Below are 25,499 nucleotides of genomic sequence, written 5' to 3' on the forward strand. Positions count from 1 at the left end.
AGAAATAAGAATGACTATGTGTATCTTTAATTGGTGTTAGTGATATAAGAGTGGTTTATCTTGACCATGAAGTGTTTGTCGTTGAAAAATATTGAGTTAGTGTTTGTTAGGACATAAGTTGTAGTTGTGGATTTATGTGTTAGGAAAAATCTTGAGAAGATCAATTATTATTGACTTAACCTTATGGATAAATTATACATTTGCATGTTCCATCGAGTTGGCTGATATATGATACTTTTAGAGGATAGTAATTTCCATGATAGTGGCAATGCAAAATCAAATGACTTAGTTACACTCATAAAATAATTAAGAATTATCCTGCATGGGAGAATAAGTGAATTATTAATGGCATGATTGATCTTTCTTGGGTGATACTTGGTGGATATTGCTTGTTGAGTGATTAAGGTATGATGATTAGATGAATATTAACGATGTTGTGGAGGAGAATGTGTTGTAGGATATAACTTTGTGGGCTCTTTATGGCTAATAGTTGTAAGCCTGTGTAATGAGTGCGAGGTTATGTTGTCATCTATGTATTGTAGTAAATAATAAGCTTGAATTATGGGTAATCTTGAGTTGAAAATAATAGTGTTTATGAAATGTTGAAGCTAGCTATATAGAAAGAATTTAATAGTCTTTATTGAGTTCATGCGGATATCTAAGTTATGTTAATTGTAAGTGGTATGGTGGCTTAAATATGATCAAATGTAGATTTTCATAGGGTAGTCTTGGCTAGAAATCGAGTTAGGTGTCTCATGGAGAACTTATGTGTTGGATGGATTAGATGTTACTAATCTAGTGTTGAAAATTTGAGTAGTAGATTCATGTAGCATCTCGTAGCACTTTTCAGAATTGAATTTGGGGCTCTAAAGATTGTAGGAGGGTGCGGAGAGTGCGGATAACTCGGGTAATTTGCATGGTTAGTTAACATTAAATTCTTTTCTAACATTTTTAATCTGTCTAATATCCACCTGAATAGTAATTATCTAGGTATGAATAGTAGCTATCGTCATTTAAATGTATTTGTTCTAATTCATCTTCTATCCAATTTTCTATTTCTTCATCTTCAATATTAAATATCTTTTCCCATATAATTTTCTTCATATCTACTATCTCTATATCCTTAAGTACATATAAAACAAGTATCTTAAATTCATCTATCATTTCATCAGGTAAATAATTATTCATTTTTCATATGATGCTATTTTTCAAAATATTCCCTTCAATCATATACATAACAAAATATGATCATCTTAGATCACTATATACTAGATTATTCTTAAATAACATGTTTTTCGGTCACTATTAGCATGGTAATTTGGATACTTTTCCCCTAAAAAACGCCTCTACTCTGGTTACTCCCCTATCATGGCTTCTTTGCCTCACCAGTTTTATTTTTAGGATGTCATAGTTCTAGGAATTTCTCTCCTTTTTTACTTTGCTAATAAACTTCTTAATATGCTATTCTTCGAATAATTCTACTATAAAGTAACTAACATGAGCTTATTTTATAATACTTATGATTGTCAGGAATTTATGAATTTAGCTATTCATAATTATGAATGAAAATACCTGTTCTGATAGATTTGATAAATTTGTGCTTTGCTCATCCATAGCTTAGTGTAAAACTGAATATCTTTCTTGATTATATGAGAGAAAATTTTATTGTGTACAAGAAGGCTTGCTTTTCGTGTAGAAAGTTTTGCCTTAACTTAGCAAATGCTTCTGCTATTTATAACCTAAAAAGAGAAAACACGTACACTATTCTATATTGTTCCTACTTTACATTTGTCATCTTTACAAAAGTAGAAACGACTAAAGTAACTTTACAAAAAGAAAATCTTAAAGTTATCCTCCAAAAAACAAAACTAATAATGGCTTTTTGGCCAAAAAGGTCAAAAAGGCTAGTAAAAGTTAATAAATACTTAAGAAATAATTTACGTATCACCTAATATTTCACATGTTACAAAGTTATCTAATAATTCATATGTCGCTTTGATAACTTTAATATATTGTCTTCTTGTCTCCTACTTTATTCCTTCATCGATCTGTGTTGCTTTATATCTTTTATCTTATAGCTGGCATCCCTATCTTCTTTCATTCTAGTTGAACTTCTGGAATTACATTATTTTATCCATTACATTTTGAACATAAATGTTCTGGATATTTATGCCCTATTATTTTACAGTATCTGGTCAATAATTCATCTGAAATAAATTTTTCCTTAATTGCTCTTGTAGTTGGTCATTTTTTTGGATTGAGCAACGTCATTATCCATTGTCTAACTTCTTCCATATCTACTTGTCTTAACTCTCTTGAATTTGAATAAATCCTTAGCTGTTCTCTTAAATAGTAACTCCATATTGGATTTCCATTTAGGTAGTTATTTGCTAATTCCTAGATAATTGTGGATATTTCAATAATTCTTTTATTCTCATAAAAATCTGGTATATGTATTTTGGGTATTTCAACTTGCTATTTAATATCTTCAGGTATGATCATATCTCGGGTCATTTCTATCTTCACAACTTGTATAACTGGTTTAATTATCATGCAATATCTCTGCTGTTACCGTATAGAACTTTACAAAAAATAGGTTGCCTTTGGTTATCTTTTTGTAAGTGGTAATTGATTTATATATTTCTGATATAGTAGATAATTCACTTCCGTCTTAGGTATATACAGTAAGTATTGAGTAGTCCATAACTGAAATAGGTTTTAACTAGATTTGGGTTAATTATTATCAATGTTATTAACTTATTGTATCCTTGTAGCTTTTCGGAATTCGTATTTAGTTCTTGATTGTTTGTAGCTCTGTTTTTTATGGTTTAAGTAGGTTTGTATCTGGTGGATACTTTCAATATATGCTCTGGTTATGTGGTTATAAGCTTTCTTGTCTTGGTTTAGTCTATCTAAATATGTAATAGTTTGTGAGGGTATAAACAAAGGGTCTTTTGGTGTTTTTGGTATAAATGGCTTGTCAAATATTTTGTTCAAGTTCATATTTGGATTCCTTCTAACTCCTTTGCTTGTACCTGCAGAAGTAGATTGATAAACGTTATGGTTTTTTTGGAGTGTCCCAACGTCTCCTTCTATCTTTGGAATTTTATTGCCTTCCGATCAATATTTCTCTGCACACTGTTAAGTTATCTGAGTCATAGCTTCAAACTTAAATTTAACTTCATTAGTCTTTAGCTTTTCTATCTTATTTCCTATGCTATCCACTTTCAGTGAAAGCGTAGTTAGGGTTTTGAGTATCTTTTCTAGAGTATCGTATTCTATAATATCAGTTTGGGTAGCTTTGTCTTGATATGTAATCTTCAATAACATTCTTGTTAGTCTTGATTACTTCAATTGTAAATGTAAAATTTAATATATTCAATACAAATCTCCGAATTTCCTTCGTTGTAACTGAATTTTGTATTTTTCTTGTTAACGACCATCGTACCTATGTGTTATCTGTTCGTATAATGAACTTGTTATATACAATATATGGCTCAAATGCTAATAAAAATTTATATAATGAGCATAATTCTTTTCTATTTATTTCCCATTTTATTTATATTTCATTGAACGTTCCTGAGTAGTATCTATAATGATGTTCTAATTTTTCTTCTTCATATCTATATTTAAGTACTCTTCCATAACTATATTCACTTGCATTTGCTTCTACTATATATATAAATTTTTTATTTTCGTCTTGAAATTGTAATTTTGGTAACTCTTTACAAAGTATTTTTATTTTTTGTACTTATTTTTTATCTTGTACATTGTAATTATACTCTACATCCTTTCTTAATTTTTCTGTAATGGCTTTAGGTTTTCTACTAATTTTGGTATATATTCTCTTACTTGGTTTATTAATCCTAAAAAAGATTGTAATTTCCTTTTTGTATCTAATTCTTCTTTTGAATTTATAATTTTTTTTTAATATATGTTGTTGTATTTTTACTCAACTTTTATCTATTTGTATTTCTAAAAATTCTATTCGGTTTTTCATTATTTCTGCTTTCTTTTCACTTAGACTTATTCCTGAATTTTCTATTATACCTGAAAATTGATCTAATAAATTAAAATGTTCCTCTTTAGTTTTTGTATATAGTAGTATATCATCTATGTATACTATACAATTAGGTAATTGTTTGAAATAACTATCCATAAAGTGTTGGTATCTACCTGGTGAATTTTTTTATCCAAATGGTAGCACATTCCATTCATAAAATCCTTGTGGCACTGTAAATGCAGTTAATTTTTTAGATTCTTCTTCTAGCTTTAAATGGTAAAATCCTGATTTACAATCGAACTTACTTAAATAATTATATCCTTGTATCTATCTTATTTTTAATATCTTATTTGGTATTGGATAATTATATGTCATAGTTTTTGCATTTAGGTTTCTATAATCAATAACCATTCTACTTTTTCTCTTTTTTTGTTCACTGTGTTTATTTACTATAAATGCTGGACTATTATGTTTACTATTACTTTATTGTATGTATTGTTTTTCTAATAACTCATCTATGCATTTCGAATTCTTTCAAATCATCAAAGTTATATGTTAATGGTTTTTAAGTTATTATACTATTTTTATCTATTAGCTCAATTTTTACAATAGTTTTATGGTTTTCCCATCCTTTTAATGGATCTTTACTGTATAATTGTCTTAATTTTTTCTTTATTATTTCTACCTTAGCTATTGAAAATATAGTTATTTCTTCTTTATTTATTGAAAATATGATTAGTTTTATTAAGTCTTCAGTATTTTTTATATTTTCTAACTTTTGTATGATTTTTTCACTTCCTTTTATCTAGTAAGCTTTCTTTCTTATTTTATTAATAATTCTTTTTGCTCTTACCTTTTGTTTACATGGTGTTGTTAACCACCAGTGTGTTTTAGTTATTATATGTGGATATAGTATATCTAAAAATGACATTCCTAAAAGCATATCTTTTGATGTTAGTTCACAATTATAGATCTCTTCTATCGTTAATATCTTATCTCATACTTGTATTTTTATACTTCTAGCTTTATAGGTAATTAAGCTTCCTTCATTATTAAATTCTTTGACTACTATTAGTGTTTTTAGCTTATCCCACTTGTCTTCTGGTAAACAGTTATATCTACATAAGTTGGCTTTTGCTCCTGTATCTATCATAGGTGTAAAATACCTATTATAATATCCTTCTACTATTATTTTCATAAGTACATATATTTTCATGTTAAAGCTCTCTTTATTAATAATTTTTCCCTATTGTAAGTTATGGTTAATTGTGTATGTTCTATATTGTAGGGTTTTACTTATTCTAACCATTTTATCCCTAATATTATATCTGCTTTTTGCATATCTTCTTTTATTTCAAATTGTATTTTTATTTTTCTTATTCCTATTATTATTTCTTTTTCAGTTGTATCTTTAATAATTATTAAACTTCTTGGTAGGTTAGGGCATATATTAATATTAGATTTTATTTCTTCATTTTTCACTAGGTATTTTGCTATATGGTTTTCTTCTTGTCCTGTATTTAGGATTATCAAATATTCTTTTTCATTTATTGTTCCCGTTATATAATATTGAGTTAAATTAACTGTTGAAGTTATCTCATAATTTGTTCTTTTCGATGATCCTAATGATTCTGGTTTTTTAAAAGCTATTCTTTTTGTTGTACTTATTCTATCATTTATTATTTCTAAATCTTCTTCTATATATATGTTTTTGTAACTATAATCATTGTTATGAATTGTTTTTACAAATTGTTCAAAAGAACTTTCTATTTGTATTTTATTAATTTTATTTTTTCCCGTTATTTTATGTTTTGTTGTTAATACATATAGATTTTTACATATTTCTGTAAATATTTTACTTCCTGGGGTTATTTCTATTCCTGATATTTTTCAATATAATACTAATGATTTATCATATTTTTATTTGTTATTGCTACTGAATAATTCGCACTTATTATAAATTTAAATTTTTGGTATATTAAATTTCCTCTTATAGCAGTTATTATACTTTTTCTATAGGTTTTATAATTCTATCATCTTCTAAATATAATTCTATTGGTGTATCTATTCCTTCTCTAAAACATGCTTTTATTAATATTTTCGTTCCTCCAAGGTGTACGTATTTTATTGGGTCTTTACTTTTTATATCGTTTATTTCTTTAATAATTATTCTTTTTGTTACTAGTAGTGTACTAGCTTTACCTTTTGCGTATCAACAATTTATTACATGTTCTTTTTGGCTTACTACGTAGTATTTTTCTTTTCGTCTACTAAATATGTTTTTTATTATTGGTATTTTAAATATTTTTTCTACACTTAAATCTAATTCTTTTTCTTTTATCTCGTCAAATATATTATTATCAAATATTATTTTCTGATCTGCTCCTTCTTCATTTAAATATTCTTCCTTTGTTATTATTTTTATATCTTCTTCAGTCATTTGATTCATCTGATTCACTATCTATTTCATTATCTGTTTTATTTTTCGAAATTACATATATAGTATCTTCACTTTCCAATTCGTAATCTATATAATCTATTTGTATATATTCTGCATTTTCTATCTTTATTTCTGATATTTTGTTTCTATTTTGGGTCTTTAGGCATTTTACAAGCTCTAGCTAAATGTCCTAGTTTTCTATAATTATAACAAGTACATTGTTTTATAGATTTCTTTTCCCTATATGGTCTTTTATATTTAAATTTTTTACATAATATCTTTTTCTTGGTTTCTTATACTTATATTTTTACTTTCTATACTTCTTATATTTCTTATGTCTTTTTCTTTTCTTATAATATTTTTCTTCACATTCAAATAAAGGTATTATTTTATGTTTGCAATATGCTAAATTCCTGATTAATGTTTTTCCCATTTTTATTTCTTCTCTGTATTTTTCACATAGATTTCTATATCATTGTTGTAGAAATTTTATTTTTGTTCCTAGGGTATCTTCTATTTTCACTTCATCCCAACTCTTTATTATTTTTGAATTAAATGGTTCAGGTAATTTACTAAAATATAATCTTTTTACTTCTTTACTTTCTTCTGTATTGTATGTTCTCTTATAGTAGTATTCTTTAAATGCACACGTATATTCATCTATATAACACATATTATATATTGGTAGTTTTAGCATTAAATTCCTATTTGTATCTTTTTCTTTGTTTTGTTCTTCTTCTTCTTTTTATGTTGCCATACTGCTAAATTCATCTCTTATAGCTATTTCATATTTTTGTAATATGTCTATAGGTGTTAGTTTAATTATTGTTGTTCCTTCTGTTTTTTTATCAACCCTTAATACTTTTTTACCTTTTTTTCAGTTAAATTTAAAAACCATAATTTTGTTGTTTCTATTAGTGTTCTCTTTATATATTCTAGTGTATCTGTTACATTTATACCATTGTCTAATAATTATTTTGTTATATATCCTATTTATAATTGTATCGTTTTATCTACATCTATTACACAGTCTAAGTCTAAGAAATTATAATTTTTATTAATTATTTATTTTGGTGTCCATTTTTTATATTCATCCTTTAGCTTATATTTTTTAAACCTATCTTTATAATAATATATAGGTTTTCTCATTTCTGATTTACTAGGTATTATTTTTTCATCGTCCTTTTTGTCAAGAGTGTTTATTTCCGTATTTGTATTTTCTAAGTTTTCTTTATTAATTACTTCTTGTTTTTCATTAATTTCTAGCTTTTCTATATTTGTTAAGATTTCTGTATATGTTTAACTATCTTCCAAATCATAATTATCTGTTTCTTCAGTATCTATTGTATTTATTTCTATTCCATTAGTATCTAATTCTTTATTTTTTAATTTTTCTTTAAATTGATTTATCTAAATTAATAATTTTTGTTCTTTATCCTTTTCTTCTTTTCCTTTCTCTCTTTTTTCATACAGATTGTTTAGCATTTGTAGTTCCTTCTCTAATTGAGCAATCCTATTATTTTTAGTTTCTTCTATTTTTCGTAATTCTTTATTTTCTCTTGCTATTCTTACCATAGCTGTTAATTTATCTTCTAATTTTAATTCTTTTTTTTTCTAACATTAAATATAAATTTTCACTTATTTTCTTATGTCTTCTTCCTAAATTAGAAAATACTATTCTTATTTTTAATCCTTTGTGATTTTCATATATTTTTTCATCTATTATAAATTCTTCTTTGTTCATTTTATCTACTTGATAGTGTATAGATCATGTTGATATTTGTATTCTAGATTATCCATTTGTGACTCTATATATGATATTTCTTCCTTTTGAGCTTTTATTGATTTTTGCTTTTATTGATTTTTGACATACTCCAACAATTATGTTACATTGTAGTCTTTCTTTTCTTATTTTTAATTCTCTTCGTTTCATAAATAATATTTGTTTTAGTTCTTTATATTTTTGGTATTGGTCTATATTATTCATTAATATTTATAATATTTTGGTGGATCTCTAAAAATTTTATCATAGTTAGGTAGAGTGTATCTCATTTTTCTATATTTTAAATAAATTATTAATTTTGTCTGTTTTATTTAGTTTCTTATATTCTGAATAATTACTATTTAGAATTTTTTTAACTTCTTTAAAAGTCTGTGTATTTTTAAATGGTCCTCTCATAGTTAATAGCATAGTTAACAAGATAACAATAGCTCATAATTAACAATTAAATTAACATTTCTAATAATTAACATACCAATATCATTTCTTTAGTTTTAACTAACATAGCTCTGATACCAATTGTAGGGGGTGCGGAGAGTGCGGATAACTCGGGTAATTTGCTTGGTTAGTTAATATTAAATTCTTTTCTAACATTTTTTAATCTATATAATTTCCATCTGAATAGTAATTATCTAGGTATGAATAGTACCTATTGTCATTTAAATGTATTTGTTCTAATTCATCTTCTATCCAATTTTCTAATTCTTCATCTTCAATATTAAATATCTTTTCCCATATAATTTTCTTTATATCTACTATCTCTATATCCTTAAGTACATATAAAACAAGTATCTTAATTTCATCTATCATTTCATCAGGTAAATAATTATTCATTTTCATATAATGCTATTTTTCAAAATATTTTCTCCAATCATAGAGTGCGGATAACTCGGGTAATTTTCATAGTTAGTTAATATTAAATTCTTTTCTAACATTTTTTAACCTGTATGATATCCATCTGAATAGTAATTATCTAGGTATGAATAGTAGCTATCGTCATTTAAATGTATTTGTTCTAATTCATCTTCTATCCAATTTTCTAATTCTTCATCTTCAATATTAAATATTTTTTTCCATATAATTTTCTTTATATCTACTATCTCTATATCTTTAAGTACATATAAAACAAGTATCTTAAATTCATCTATCATTTCATCAGGTAAATAATTATTCATTTTTCATATGATGCTATTTTTCAAAATATTCCCTCCAATCATATATATAACAAAATATGATCATCTTAGATCACTATATACTAGATTATTCTTAAATAACATGTTCTTTGGTCACTATTAGCATGGTAATCTAGATACTTTTCCCCTAAACAACGCCTCTACTCTGGTTACTCCTCTATTATGGCTTCTTTGCCTTACCTATTTGACCTTTAGGATGGCATAGTTCTAGGAATTTTTCTCCTTTTTTACTTTGATAATAAACTTCTTAATATGCTATTCTTCGAATAATTCTACTATAAAGTAACTAACATGAGCTTATTTTATAATACTTATGATTATCAGGAATTTATGAATTTAGCTATTCATAATTATGAATAAAAATACTTGTTCTGGTAGATTTGATAAATCTGTGCTCTGCTCATCCATAGCTTAGTGTAAAACTGAATATCTTTATTGATTATATGAGAGAATTTTTGTTGTATACAAGAAGGTTTGCTTTCCGTGTAGAAAGTCTTGCCTTAACTTAGCAAATGCTTCTGCTATTTATAACCTAAAAAGAGAAAATGTGTATACTATTCTATACTATTCCTACTTTACATTTGTTATCTTTACAATGGTAGAAAAGACTAAAGTAACTTTACAAAAAGAAAATCTTAAAGCTATCCTACAAAAAACAAAACTAATAATGGCTTTTTGGCAAAACAAGTCAAAAGGGCCAATAAAAGCTAATAAATGCTTAAGAAATAATTTACATATCACCTAATATTTTACATTATACAATGTTATCTAATAATTCATATGTCGCTTTCATAACTTTAATATCTTGTCTTCTTGTCTCTTGCTTTATTTCTTCATCGATCTGTGTTGCTTTATATCTTTTATCTTCTAGCTGACATCCTTCTCTTCTTTCATTCTAGTTGAATTTTTGGAATTACATTATTTTCTCCATTACATTTTGAACATAAATGGTCTGGATATTTATGCTCTATTATTTTACAGTATCCGATCGATAATTCATCTGAAATAAATTTTTTCTTAATTGCTCTGGTAGTTGGTCGTTTTTATGGATTGAGCAACGTCATAATCTATTGTCTAACTTCTTTCATATCTGCTTGTCTTAACTCTCTTGAATTTGAATAAATCATAAGATGGTCTCTTGAATAATAACTCCATATTGGATTTCCATTTAGGTTGTTATTTGTTAATTCTTAGATAATTGTGGATATTCCAATAATTCTTTTATTCACATAAAAATCTGATATATCTATTTTGGGTATTTCAACTTGCTTTTCAATATCTTTGGGTATGATCATATCTCGGGTCATTCCTATCTTCACAGCTTGTATAACTGGTTTAATTTCATCATACAATATATCTGCTGTTGTCGTATAGAACTTTACAAAAAATAGGTTGCCTTTGGTTATCTTTTTGTAAGTGGTAATTGCTTTATATATTTCTGGTATAACAGATAATTCACTTTCGTCATGGGTATATACAGTATTGAGTAGTCTATAACTGAAACAGGTTTTAACTATATTTGGGTTAGTTTTTGGTAATGCAATTAACTTATTATATCCTTGTAGCTTTTGGGTTATATAATTCGTATTTGTTTCTTGAATGTTTGTAGCTGTGGGTTTATAGTTTAAGTAGGTTTGTATCTGGTGGATGTTTTCAATATATGATCTGGTTATGTGGTTATAAGCTTTCTTGTCTTGGTTTAGGCTATCTAAATATGTAGTAGTTTGTGGGGGTATAAACAAAGGGTCTTTTAGTGTTTTTGGTATAAATGGCTTGTCAAATATTTTGTTCAAGTTCATTTTTGGGTTCCTTCTAACTCCTTTGCTTGTACCTGCAAAAGTAGATTGATAAATGTTATAGGTTTTTTGGATTGTCCCAACGTCTCTTTTTATCTCTAGAAATATATTATTTTCCGATCAACATTTCTGTGCACATTGCTGAGTTATCTGAGTCATAGCTTCAAACTTCAGTTTAACTTCATTAGTCTTAGTTTTTCTATCTCATTTCCCATACTATCCACTTTCAGTGAAAGCGTAGTTAGGGTTTTGAGTATTTTTTCTAGAGTATCATCTTCTGTAATATTAGTTTGGGTAGCTTTGTCTTGATATGTAATCTGCAATAACATTCTTGTTAGTCTTGATTACTTCAATTGTAAATGTAAAATTTAATATATTCAATACTAATCTCCGAATTTCCTTCGTTGTAACTGAATTTTGTATTTTCTTGTTAACGACCATCATACCTATGTGTTATCTGTTCGTACGATAAACTTGTTATATACAATAGATGACTCAAATGCTAATAAAAATTTATATAATGAGCATAATTCTTTTCTATTAATCTTCCATTTTATTTCTGTTTCATTAAACATTCTTGAGTAGTATCTACAATGATGTTCTAATTTTTATTCTCCATATCTATATTTAAGTATTCCTCCATAACTATATTCACTTGCATCTACTTCTACTATATATGTAAATATTTTATTTTCATCTGGAAATTGTAATTTTGGTAATTCTTTACGAACTATTTTTATTTTCTGTGTTTATTTTTTATCTTCTTCGTTGTAATTATACTCTACATCCTTTGTTAATTTTTTCTGTAATGGCTATAGGTTTTCTGTTAATTTTGGTATATATTATATTACTTGGTTTACTAATCCTATAAATGATTGTAATTTTTTTCCGTATCTAATTCTTCTTTTGAATTAATTATTTTTTGTACTATATGTTGTTGCATTTTTACTCCACTTTTATCTATTTGTATTCCTAAAAATTCTACTTGAGTTTTCATTATTTCTACTTTCTTTTCACTTAGACTTATTCCTGAATTTTCTATTATACCTGCAAATTCTTCTAATAATTTTAAATGTTCCTCTTTAGTTTTTGTATATAGTAGTATATCATCTATGTATACTATACAATTAGGTAATTGCTTGAAACATCTATCCATAAAATGTTGGTATCTACCTGGTGCTTTTTTATATCTATATGGTAGCACATTCTATTCATAAAATCCTTGTGGCACTGTAAATGCAATTAATTTTTTAGTTTCTTCTTCTAGCTTTAAATGGTAAAATCCTGATTTACAATCGAACTTACTAAAATAATTATATCCTTGTATCTATCTTATTTTTAATATCTTATTTGGTATTGGATAATTATATGTCATAGTTTTTGCATTTAGGTTTCTATAGTCAATAACCATTCTACTTTTTCCTCTTTTTTGTTTATTGTGTTTATTTACTATAAATGCTGGGCTATTGTGTTTACTATTACTTTTTTTGTATGTATTATTTTTCTAATAATTCATCTATATGCATTTTGAATTCTTTCAAATCATCAAAGTTATAGGTTAATGGTTTTTGGGTTATTATATTATTTTTATCTATTAGCTCAATTTTTACAATAGTTTTATGTTTTTCCTATCCCTTTAATGGATCTTCACTATATAATTGTCTTAATTTTTTCTTTATTATTTCTACCTTATCTATTGAAAATATAGTTATTTCTTGTTTATTTATTGAAAAATAACTATTTCTATTGTGTCTTTAGTATTTTTTATATTTTCTAATTTTTATGTGATCTTTTCACTTCCTTTTATCCAGTTAGCTTTCTTTCTTATACTTATATTTTGACTTTCTATACTACCTATATTTCTTATGTCTTTTTCTTTTCTTGTAATAATTTTTTTCACATCCAAAATGAGGTGCTATTTTATCCTTGCAATATGCTAAATTCCTTATTAATATTTTTTTCATTTTTATTTCTTCTCTGTATTTTTCACATAGATTTCTATACCATTGTTGTAGAAATTTTGTTCTAGCTCCTAGGTATCTACTATTTTTGCTTCATCCTAACTCATTATTATTTTTGAACTAAATGGTTCAGGTAATTTACTAAAATACAATCTTTTATGTTCCCTTATAGTAGTATTCTTTAAATGCACACGTATATTCATCTATATAGCACATATTACATATTGCTCGTTTTAACATTAAATTCCTATTTGTATCTTTTTCTTTTGTTTTGTTTTTCTTTTTCTGTTCACATACTGCTAAATTCATCTCTTATAGATATTTCATATTTTTTCAATATTTCTACAGGTGTTAGTTTAATTACTGTTGTTCCTTTTTTTTTTTATCAGCCGTTAATACCTTTTTACTATCTTCAGTTAAATTTAAAAAGCATAATTTTTCTGTTCCTATTAGTGTTCTTTCTATATATTCTGATGTATTTGTTGCATTTATATCATTGTCTAATAGTTGTTTTGTCATATATCCTATCCATAATTATATCGTTTTATCTACATCTATTACACAGTCTAAGTCTAAAAATTATAATTTTTATTAATTATTTTTTTTAGTGTCCATTTGTTATATTCATCCTTTAGGTTATACTTTTTAAATTTATCTTTATAATAATATGTAGGTTTTCTTATTTCTGATGTACTAGGTATTATTTTTTCATCTTACTTTTTATCAAGAGTGTTTATTTCCGTATTTATATTTTCTAAGTTTTTTTTATTGATTACTTCTTGTTTTTGATTTGTTTCTAGTTTTCTATATTTGTTAAGATCTGTATATATTTCACTACTTTCCGAATCATAATTATCTATTTTTTTTACCATCTACTGTATTTATTTTTATTTCATTAGTTTCTAATTATTTATTTCTTTCTTCTAATTTTTCTTTAAATTGATTTATCTCAGCTAATAAGTTTTGTTCTCTATATTTTTCTTCTTTTTCTTTCTGTCTTTTTTCATATAGATCTTTTAGCATTTGTAGTGCTTTTTCTAATTCAACAATCCTATTATTTTTAGTTTGTTCTATTTTTTGTATTTCTTCTGTAGTTTGTTGTTTTATTTTATCTATTTCTTTTTTTTTCTGTCTATTTCTTCATTTTCTTTTGTTATTCTTACCATGACTGTTAATTTATCTTCTAATTTTATCTCTTCTTTTCCTAGCATTAAGTATAAATGTTCACGTATTTTCTTGTATCGTCTTCCCAGATTAGAAAATACTATTCTTATTTTTAATCTTTCATGATTTTCATATATTTTTTCATCTATTATAAATTCTTCTTTGTTCATTTTTTCTACTTGATAGTATATAGATCATGTTGATATATGTATTCTAGACTATCTATTTGTGATTCTAAATATGATATTTCTTCATTTTGTGCTTTTATTGATTTTTGACATACTCCAAAAATTATGTTATATTGTAGTCTTTCTTTTCTTATTTTTAATTCTCTTCGTTTCCTAGATAATTTTTGTTTTAGTTCTTTATATTTTTGGGGTTGGTCTACATTATTCATTAGCCTAATCTGATAGGTTACTACTCATATCCTACACTGGCTACATAGTTCTGGAGTATAAGGATTGCTACTAACAACTCTGCCTATATGATGGGGAAACCGCCATCCCTGTACTCGCTTGGTGCTAAATCCTACTCCCAACTGAAAGACACTGAGATACTAGACTGTTCTGAGTTTAATAACTGATATCTGACTATTCTGATAATGCTCATAATATATCTAAAGGCTATTTTATAATGTACTAAGACTAGACTAAATAAATAGCTATGGTTTTTGGGTATTCAATATACCCAGGACTAAAAACAATAATACTAAAAAGATACTAAAGCTTATGGGACAAAGCATGAAGCTTTTTATTAAATCAATCACTCTTGTAGGTATTTTATCAAACACTTGTAGTTCTTGGTTCAAAACCATCATAGGAATGTCCTAAAACATATAGAAATAGCATGAATGTGACATAATAGAGTCAAATCATGGCCTTGTTAAATAAATAATAACATTAAAACATGGAGGATTGAATAATAACAATAATTTCAAGGTAACATGGTATAAAATCATAGTTCATGGAGATTCATGGGTGAAATCACAATTTAAAACAAAATAACTTTAAAAGATCATAATTTTATAATTTGAAAAGGGTTGCGTGGACTCCATCGATGAAATGGATCCATGGATGAACATCTAACATACCTTAATTGATGAATTTCTTGAAGTACTTGGTGAATTCTTGAGGATTAACCTTGAATTTGAGAGTTAGGGTTCTTGATTGGGAGAGAATGCCTTTTGATTAGGGAGAAATTAATCCAAGAATGATTTTAAAAATATTTTTAAGGCTTAAATATCATACCTGGGTGGACTAAAATAATGAGAAAAGGACTATTTTATCCCTGAACAAAATATTAATTTTTCGTTGAATTTTTCCAAAATGGGCACCTGGCGCGACCCGATAGCGTCACTAAAAACTAAAAACTGGGACCTGGGCTAATGGCGCAATGTGCCATTATCATGGTAAGCCTTTAGATGCCATTTTGGCCACCTCTGCGATGCACCAACATCGCGGGGGCCCACTAAAAATTGACAAATGGGAAATCATCCTACTCCGCAATGCGCAATGATCACGGAGTCACATTGGAAATTGAAAATTATCAAATGGGCTGCCTACGCAATGTGCTAAGGGTGTAATACCCCATACTTCTACCTAGCTGGAAATCGTCCCAAGTATGTTGGAAACTTACTTTGAAATACGAATCCACTTTTATATACGTAGAATTTTTAAGATTTTTACTTTTTTTCATGTGCAAAATTGAATTAACTTTCCAATGATACCAATTTTGTCCAAATCTGGTATCGGGATATAAAGTTATGGCCATTTTACAGAAAGCAGTGAAAACTTCCTAGGTGCAATGGTGACAGACGATGGACCGTCGAGCTAGTGACGGACCGTCGCCCAAGTCGTTGCAGCAGAGGCAGTGAGACCATTTCTTACTAAGGGAGACGGCTCAGACCGATGAACCATTAAAATAGTGATGGATCATCGCCCAAGACGTCGTAGCAGAGGCATTGAACCCCTATTCTGCCCAGGTGCGACGGTCAGGACCGATGGACTATCGACCCAGCGATGGACCATCGCATAGTTTGTTCAGTTATTTTAAAGTCATTTTTAAAAGGGTATTTGGATCTTTTTCCACCCATTTTAACCCCTAATAATATCAGATCAAGGCTCATAAATCCCTAAGAACAAGATCTAAATCATTCTTCAAGAAACTAAGAGATTCCAAGTTCTTCAAGTCCAAGAACTTCAAAAAACTCACAGCCCAGGTATGTCATGTGTTGATTTATGGGTCCCTTTCACCCATGAAGTTAAAGAATCTCTTTTCAAAATCCAAGATTTGTGTATGTATGAATGTTCACCATTTAAATTGAATTGATTTTCACATTTCAATGGTTGAACCTAGGATGTTGTGATTTGCATAATAATCATGATAAACCCTTAAATTTACACGTTGATTTCTACATCCATGATTATTAGATGTGTTGATGATTGTATAACCAAAGCATGCTCCCTATGTGTTTCATTAAAAACCAATGTGAAGGAGAAGTGCCATACTAGTATGATAATATGAAATCCCCATTTATGTAAAAGTTTATGCATGTCAAATGTTTGATAAAATGTATTAGTCAGTGAATTATGGATATATATGTAACCCTTGTGGTACTTTAGAACTTATACTTTATGAAATCTACATCTTATCATATTATGGATTGTGATGTTGGTCATGTATTCAAGAAAGTCATGCTTTGTCAGTTTCCGACTATGGAGTCCTAGGGGGTACTTATACTTGACAATTTAGCTGTGTGCCTCGAGCCAGTGTCATGTTTTCAAGATATTCTCAATCGAGCTATGTTCATAGAAATTGAGTCAGTTATGTGACTCAGGAAAGCTCAATAATCTTAATAGTATTCCGTCAGTCAATGAAACTCAGTTAATTTAGTTTAGTCCATTTCAATTAATCATGTTCAGTGTCTATTATGATAGCAGTAGGAATTAGCACCGAGTTAACCCAAGGATAGGAACACACATTGTCAGATGATGGTGTGATTCTTAGAAATTATCCTTGTATTCCATAACTATATAGCCAACGTAGGTTGAGACATTAACACTGTCATATAAGGGCTGATGAGGTGGATAAGTACTGTCAAATGAGGGCCCTACCATTCTATTTTGGGGACAGTGTCAGTTAAGGGTTACCCACAGTTTGTCCTTACCAGTGGTGCGGTATTGACACCCTTCTAATTGGGATTACAGATTGGACCCCACCTTACCTATATTGCTTTATTTTGGGCATGTCGATTAAATGTATACTTCCTATAGTTTAATCTATAGAATTAGGACTGTCAGATACAGTCATTCAGCATCAGTAATAGAACTTCTAGTTCTACAAAATTTAGGACTGTCAGATACAGTCAACTCAGAACAGCACAAAACTCAGCTAGTTCCATCAGAACCTAGACTATCAGATACAGTCACTCCATATTAGTTAATTCATTTATACAGTTATCAGTATCTCATCTTAGCATTAATCAGGATCAATAATCATGTTATCATCGAATTCAGTTACAGTTATTATGTATTCATGCATGTATTCTCACCCTCATGTTATCCAGTCAATTAGTATGATTTATGCATGTGAACCCTTTCCATTCAACCTACCTCATATGCATACCAGTACATTAAAATGTACTGATGTATTTGTGCTATGGTATTTTATATCATAGGTTCAGAAGAACGAGCTCCAAAGCATCAGTAGCATTCCAGTCTCAGCAGTCAGAGTTAGCAGTGAGTCCTCATCCTTCAAGGACATGACCATTACTTTATTATCTCATTAATTAATTTATTTCACTAGTTGGGATTAGTTGGGGACATATACTATCAACTCCTTATTCATATAGTTTAGAGGCTTTCAGACTAGCATGCTTAGTTTCAGTTATTTTAGTTATTTTGGGTATTTCATACCTCACCTAGATGTTATATTTTAACAGATATTATGTCTCATTTTTGAACCTTATAGCCTTTATTTCCACATTTATATAGTATATTATGCAGTGTTCAGGTACAGATATCAGTTATAGGTTAGCTTGTGGTCCTTTGGGGTCACGAGCACCGTGTACCATTCTGAGTACCGATTTAGGGTGTTACAAACTTGGTATCAAAGCCTAAGATTCAATAGTGTCCTAGGAAGTCTGAAAGCCGTATCTAGTAGACTCTTGTGCATGGGTGTATTGCGCACCACATTTATGTACTAGAGGTTATGAGATGTTTTAGGAACAATTTCCCATTTTGCAGTTTTTATGTCGTGCCAGTAAGCATAATCTCAATTTAATCCCTTAGTCTAATCCCTTTCTCTTCCATTTACAGAATATGCCTCCCAAGAAGAGAATTAGGAATCAGTTAGCCCCTTAGCCTGAAGATACTTTGGGCAAACATGTTTCTCATGCAGAGTTTAGAGCTATATTCACTACTCTTGCTCAGTCAGTTACTGCTCAAAGTGAATGACCAGCTATCGTTCTAGCTAACCCAGTGGCTAATTCAGCTGCAGCCAGAATTAGGGACTTCACCCGAATGAATCCTCCATCCTTTATTTAGGGTCTAAGTTAGATGAGGACCCTCAGGAATTTCTTGATCAAGTTTAGAAGGTTACGGATATCATAGGGGTTACTTCTAGTGAGAGTGTAGAGCTAGCTGCATATCAGTTGTAGGATGTTGCTCACATTTGGTACAAACAGTGGAAGTTAGAGAGGGCTGTGAATGCAGGGCCTATTGAGTGGGAGTAGTTTGCTACTGCATTCTTAGATATATTCTTTCCCCTAGAGATAAGAGAAGCTAAAGTGTTAGAAATTATCAAACTTAGGCAAGGAAACATAACGGTGAAAGAGTATTCGCTTAAGTTTACTCAATTATCCAGATATGTTCCTCATGTGGTTGTAGATAGCAGGGCCAAGATGAGTATGTTTGTTTCTGGAATAATGATAGTGTGATCAATAAGTACAGGTTTACGATGTTGAATAGTGACATGAACATAGCTAGGCTTATGACTCATGCTCAGTAGATAGAGGAGCAAAGTATTAAGATGAGGGAGAAGAAGAATAAAAGAGCAAGGACAAGTAGTTTCAACTTTGCTCAACCCAAATCAGAAGGAGGAAACCATTCTTAATATTTTCCTAAGTCATCAGTTCCAAATCCTTCTTCATATTGTGCTCCAGTTCCTAAGTTCAGGGATGGTAATAGAGATAGAGTGCCAGACTCTATGTCTCAGGGCAGTGTCAGCAATGCTCGAACTAATCCCCTTTGTTAGACTTGTGGTAAGAACGACAAGGGTTCTTGCAGAGATGGTATCGATGTCTATTTTAGATGTGGTAAGCTAGGCCATAGAGTTAAAAATTGTCCCAGTCAGGTTATTAGGGTCAGCAGAATTGTTCCCCAGCTCAGTTCGATCGCCCAAATCAATAGGTGCCACCTCCAGTGTTGCTAGTGGGAAATGCCCAAATCGACTTTATGCTCTCCAGTCCCGACAAGATCAGGAAAATTCTCCTGATATGGTTACTGGTACATTACATATCTTTATGTACATGTTTACGCTTTTCAAGATCCAGGAGCTTCTTTGTTTTTTGTTACTCCCTATACAACAGTTGATTTCGGAGTTAGTCCCAAAATTCTAGCAGAGCCCTTCTCAGTCTCTACCATAGTGGGTAAAACTATCATAGCCCGACGGGTATACAAGAACTGCCCTGTTATGATATTTCAGAAAATCACCTCAGCAAATTTAGTCAAATTAGATATGACTATTTTTGATATCATTCTCAGCATGGATTGGCTTTATTCCTGCTATGCCACAGTCGACTGTAGAAATAGAATAGTCCAGTTCCAGTTTCTGAGTGAACCTATTCTAGAGTGGAACGGTAGTACTTCATCTTTCAGAGGTCAGCTTATTTCCTACCTTCGGGCACGAAAAATGATATCTAAAGGATGTGTCTATCATTTTGTTCACGTCAAGGACACTAGTTCTAAAATTCCTAGTCTTGATTCAGTCTCATTCGTAAATGAATATCCAGATGTCTTTCCTAAAAATTATCCAGGAATTCCTCCCGAAAGGGAAATAGACTTCGACATTGATCTCCTTCCAGATACTCAGCCTATATCTATTCCTCCATATAGAATGGCACTAATAGAACTTAGAGAATTGAAAGAGAGTTAAAGATCTCTTAGATAAGGGATTCATCAGACCCAGCATGTCCCTGTGGGGCACACCAGTATTATTCATGTGCAAGAAAGACGTTTCTCTTAGAATGTACATTGATTACCGTCAGCTCAATAAAGTCATGGTGAAGAACAAGTATTCTCTTCCTAGAATCGATGACTTGTTCGACCAACTTTAGGGTGCCAGCCAGTTTTCTAAGATAGACCTCAGATCAGGCTATCATCAGCTTAGAATCAGAGAATGTGACATTCTAAAAACAACTTTTCATACTCGGTATGGTCACTTTGAATTCTTAGTTATGTCCTTTGGTCTTACCAATAACCCAGCAACTTTCATGGACTTGATGAACCGTGTGTTCAAGCAGTACTTAGATATGTTAGTCATAGTCTTCATAGATGACATTCTAGTCTATTCTTGCAGTAAGCGTTATTATACAGACCATCTCAGAATCATGCTTCAAACTCTTAGAGATCATTAGTTGTTCGCCAAATTCAGTAAGTTTGAATTTTGGCTAAGGTCAGTAGCATTCCTTGGTCACATTATTTTTGGTGATGGAATTTGAGTTCATCCTCAAAAGACCAAAGCAGTAAGAAACTAGTCTCGCCCTGTATCTTCCTTAAATATCAGGAGTTTCTTGGGTTTGTCTGGCTATTATAGATGGTTTATTGAGGAATTTTCTTCCATTGTATCCCCTATGTCCATATTGAATCAGAAGAAAGTCAAGTTTTAGTGGCCAGATCCTTGTGAGAAGAGTTTTCAAGAGTTAAAGACACGACTCACCTCAGCTCCAGTCTTAGCTTTTCCAGATGGGTTCGTAGCATATTGTGATACATCCAGAGTAGGTTTCGGTTGTGTCCTTATATAGCATAGTAAGATCATAGCCTACGCCTCAAGACAGCTTAAACCCCATGAGAAGAATTATCCTACTCATGATCTCGAGTTAACAGTCATAGTTTTTGCCTTGAAGGTCTAGAGGCATTATCTATACAGAGTTCATGTAGATGTGTTCAAAGATCATAAAAGCCTTCAGTATGTCATTTCTCAGAAAGATCTCAATCTTTGTTAGAGGAGGTGGTTAGAGCTCTTGAAAGATTAGGACATGAGTATTCTTTATCATCTGGGAAAGGCCAATATAGTGGCTGATGCTCTCAGTAGACTGTCTATGGGTAGTGTTGCTCATGTCGAGGATAGTAAGAAGAAGCTAGCTCAGGAAATCCGTCAGCTTACCAGACTAAGCGAACCTAAGCATTCGCTTAGTCGATTTAGAGGAGGGTGACATCTAGGTTCAGAGTAGTTTAGAATCATCTCTAGTTTTCGAGGTGAAAGAAAAGCAAGATAGAGATCCCAACCTTGTCAAGTTGAAAGAGTCAGTCAAGGATCAGAAGGTAGAGGTTTTATCCTAAGAAGAAGATGGTGTATTACGTTATCAGGGTCTTCTATGTGTTCCATGTGTTGACGACTTAAGGAACCAAATTCTCGCAGAAGCACATGGTGCACGCTACTCTATTCATCCAAGGGCCACAAAGATGTACCATGACTTTTTAGAAATCTATTGGTGGAGTGGGATGAAGAGAGATATTGTAGAGTTCATGGATAAATGCTCTACATGTCAGCAGGTTAAGATAGAGCATCAGAAGCCTAATGGGTCCATGCAGGAGTTCAGTATTCCTACTTGGAAGTGGGAAGAAGTGAACATGGACTTTGTGATGGGTTTGCCTCGTACTCATCGCCAACATAATTTAGTTTGGGTCATTGTAGACAAGATGACCAAATCAGCTTATTTCCTTCCCGTCCATACCTTTTATTTAGCAGAGAATTACGCCAGACTCTATATTAGGGAGTTGGTCAGATTGCACGGTGTTTCGTTGTCTATTATCTCAGACAGAGGTACCTAGTTTACCTCTCATTTCATAAAAGCATTCTAATAGGGTCTTGGTACCCAAGTTCATCTTAGTACAGCCTTTCGTCCCCAGATATATGGTCAAGTATAAAGGACCATTCAGACTTTACAAGACATGCTAAGGGTATGTGTAATTAATTTCAAGGGTAGTTGGGATGACCACTTGCCTTTGATTGAATTTGCATATAACAATAGCTATGATTCTAATATTCGGATGGGTCCATTTGAAGCTCTTTATGGCAGGAGATACAGGTCTCCAGTCGGTTGGTTCGAATTTAGTGAGGCCTCAATTATAGGGCCTGACATAGTATTCGATGCCTTAGAAAAAGTCCAGTTGATCAGAGAAAGAATCTAGGATACTCAGAGCCGAACGAAATCTTTACGCAGATGTGTGCAGAAAGGATCTCGAGTTCGATATTAGTGATTATGTCTATCTAAAGATCTCTCCCATGAAGGGAGTGAAATGGTTTGGGAAAAAGGGAAGGCTCAATCCCCGATATGTCAGGCCCTTCAAAATTCTCAGTCATCACGATAAGGTAGCTTATAAGCTCAAGTTTCCTTTAGATCTGGCAACAGTTCATCCAGTCATCCATGTCTCTTTGCTCAAAAAGTGTATATTTGACCCAATGGTCGTAGTCTCAATTCAGAGCATAGATGTTTAGAACAGGCTCTCTTATGAAGAGATTCCAATCAAAATCCTAGACTATTAGACTCGTAGACTGAGGAACAAAGAAGTCCCTCTAGTCAAAGTTCTTTGGAAAAATCAGTCCATTGAGAGAGCTACATGGGAATTAGAAGCAGATATACGAACCAAGTAACCTCACCTTTTCTTTTCTAACTCAGATCTAGCTTAAGGTAATAGTTCTCCTTAAGCTTATTCAGCTTCATGTTCAAAATTCCATCATGAACTTGGTATTAAATACCATTGCATATTCAGTCATGCATTCATAAGTCGTTTCAGTTATATAATCATGCATCAGATATGCATTCTCATTGTGGGAACATTAGTTCATCAAAACACTCAGTCATGCAGTCATAAATCAGTTAATCATGCATCAGCTATGCATGTTTGATATGATATATTTAGTTATCAGTCATATCAGTCATGAAATCATGTTCCAGTTATTTATGTTCAGTATATACATTAGTTTATCTTCTCCACTCTCACTCAGTCTCATTCGAGGAGGAATTTTTTCAAGGGGGAGATATTGTAATACTCCGTACTTCTACCTAGCTTGAAATTAACCTAAGTATGTTAGAAACTTACTTTGAAAGATGAATCCACTTTTATATACATGGAATTTTTAAGATTTTCACTTTTTTATCATGTGGAAAATTGAATTAGCTTTCAAACGATACCAATTTCTTGCAAATCCCGTATCGGGGTAGAAAATTATGGCTGTTTTACAAAAAGCAGTCAAAACTACCTAGGTGCGACGGTGAAGGCCGATGGACCATTGAGCTAGCATGGCCCATCGCCCAAGCCATCGCAGTATAGGTAGTGAGACCATATTCTAACTAAGGGCGATGGGTCAGGCTGATGGACCATCGAGTTAGCGATGCACCGTCGCCCATGCCATCGTAGCAAAGGCAGTGAACCCCTATCTGCCCAGGTATGATGGTCAGGACTGACGGACCGTTGACCCAGCGATGGACCATCGCACCCACCGTCGCATAGTTTGTTTAGTTATTTTAAAGTCATTTTTAAAAAGATATTAGGGTCTTTTTCAACACGTTTGAACCCCTAATAATATGTGATCAAGGCTCATAAATTCATTATCTATCTACAACATCAAATTAGGGTTTTCTCTCTAAGATAATACCCAAGAACATGATCCAAATCATTCTTCAAGAAACTAAGAGGTTCCAAGTTCTTCAAGTCCAAGTACTTCAAGAAAATCACAACCTAGGTATGGCATGTGTTGATTCATGGGTCCCTTTCACCCATGAAGCTCAAGAATCTCTTTTCAAAATCCAAGATTTGTGTATGTATGAATGTTCATGATTTAAATTGAATTGAAATTCATGTTCATGATGTTGTTGGCTTTTGATTCATCTTTGAAATTTCATATTCCAATGATTGACCCATGGATGTGGTAATTTGCATAATAATCATGATAAACCCTTAAATTTACACGTTGATTGATGTATTCAGGATTATTAGATGAGTTGATAATTGTATAACCAAAGCGTGCTCCCCAGGTGTTCGATTAAAAGCCTATGTGAAGAAGAAGTGCCATACTAGTATGATAACATGAAATCCCCATTTTTGTACAAGTTTATGCATGTCAAATGTTTGATAAAATGTCTTAGTCAATGAATTATGGATACATGTGTAACCATTTTGGTGCTTTAGAACTTCTACTTCATAAAATCTCCAACTTATTGTATTATGGATTGTGATGTTGGTCATGTATACAAGAAAGTTATACTTTGTCAGTTTCATGCAATCGAGTCCTGGGGGGTACTCGCACCTAAAAATTTAGCTGTGTTCCTAGAGCCAGTGTCATGTTATTAAGAAACTCTCAATCGAGCCATATTCATAGAAATTTAGTCAGTCATGTGACTCAGGAAAGCTCAGTAATCTCAGTAGTATTTCATCAGTCAATAGAAATCAGTTAATTCAGTTTAGTCCAATTCAGTTAATTATGTTCGTGTCTATTCAAATGGGAGTAGGAATTAGCACTGAGTGAAACCAAGAATGGGAACACACACTGTCAGATGATGGTGTGATTCTTAAAAGTCATCCTTGTATTCCAGAACTAGGTAGCCAGCATAAGTTGAGACATCAACACTGTCAAATGAGGTTTAATCAGGTGGATAAGAACTGTCACATAAGGGACCCACCATTCTCTTTTGGGGACACTATCAGATGAGGGTTACCCACAGCTTATCTTTACCAGTGGCACGGTATTGATACTATTCCAATTGGGGTTACAGATTGGACCCCACCTCAGGTATATTGCTTTATTTAAGGCATGCCGGTTAGATGATTACTTCCCAAAGTTTTATCTACAGAATCAGGACTATTAGATATAGTCATCCAGTCTCAGTAATAGAACTCAGATAGTTCTACAAAATTTAGGACTGTTAGATATAATCAACT

The sequence above is a fragment of the Capsicum annuum genome, chromosome 12 (assembly GCF_002878395.1).
Source record: "Capsicum annuum cultivar UCD-10X-F1 chromosome 12, UCD10Xv1.1, whole genome shotgun sequence".
Classification (NCBI taxonomy): Eukaryota; Viridiplantae; Streptophyta; class Magnoliopsida; order Solanales; family Solanaceae; genus Capsicum; species Capsicum annuum.